Raw genomic sequence first — 447 nt, forward strand, 5'->3', positions numbered from 1 at the left:
ATATATATATATATATATATACATATATATATACTGAGACCCCATTCGGTCATGATTGACCATAGGGTTGTACCTAGAAAGTTACCCTTCCAGGCACAAGTCTGGACAAGATTGTTTATGGAAGACCAGCATTCACTCATGCATATCGGTCTCCCCTCACCATGCCACCGATGTCATCCAAGAGAAAGGCAAAGGCCGATACAGCTTAGCACATGTGACGTCGCAACTCATTTCTACAGCTCCAGTGAACTGGAGCAACATGAAATAAAGTGTCTTGCTCAAGAGCACAACCCGCAGCCCGGACCGGTATTCGAACCCACAACATCACGATCGTAAGCTCGACGCTCTAACCACTGAGCCATAGGCCTTCACTCACACACACACGCACACAAATATACATACATACATACATATATATATATATATATATATATATATATATTCACA

The 447-nt window shown here is 41.8% G+C and overlaps 1 long non-coding RNA gene across 1 annotated transcript in view; it reads right to left on the reverse strand.

Moving 5' to 3' along the window:
- Positions 1-447, reverse strand: part of LOC128249767 (uncharacterized) — a 3,046-nt gene that overhangs the window by 1,774 nt on the left and 825 nt on the right. The window lies entirely within an intron of this gene.

This window comes from Octopus bimaculoides, chromosome 18 (genome assembly GCF_001194135.2).
Source record: "Octopus bimaculoides isolate UCB-OBI-ISO-001 chromosome 18, ASM119413v2, whole genome shotgun sequence".
Taxonomy (NCBI): domain Eukaryota; kingdom Metazoa; phylum Mollusca; class Cephalopoda; order Octopoda; family Octopodidae; genus Octopus; species Octopus bimaculoides.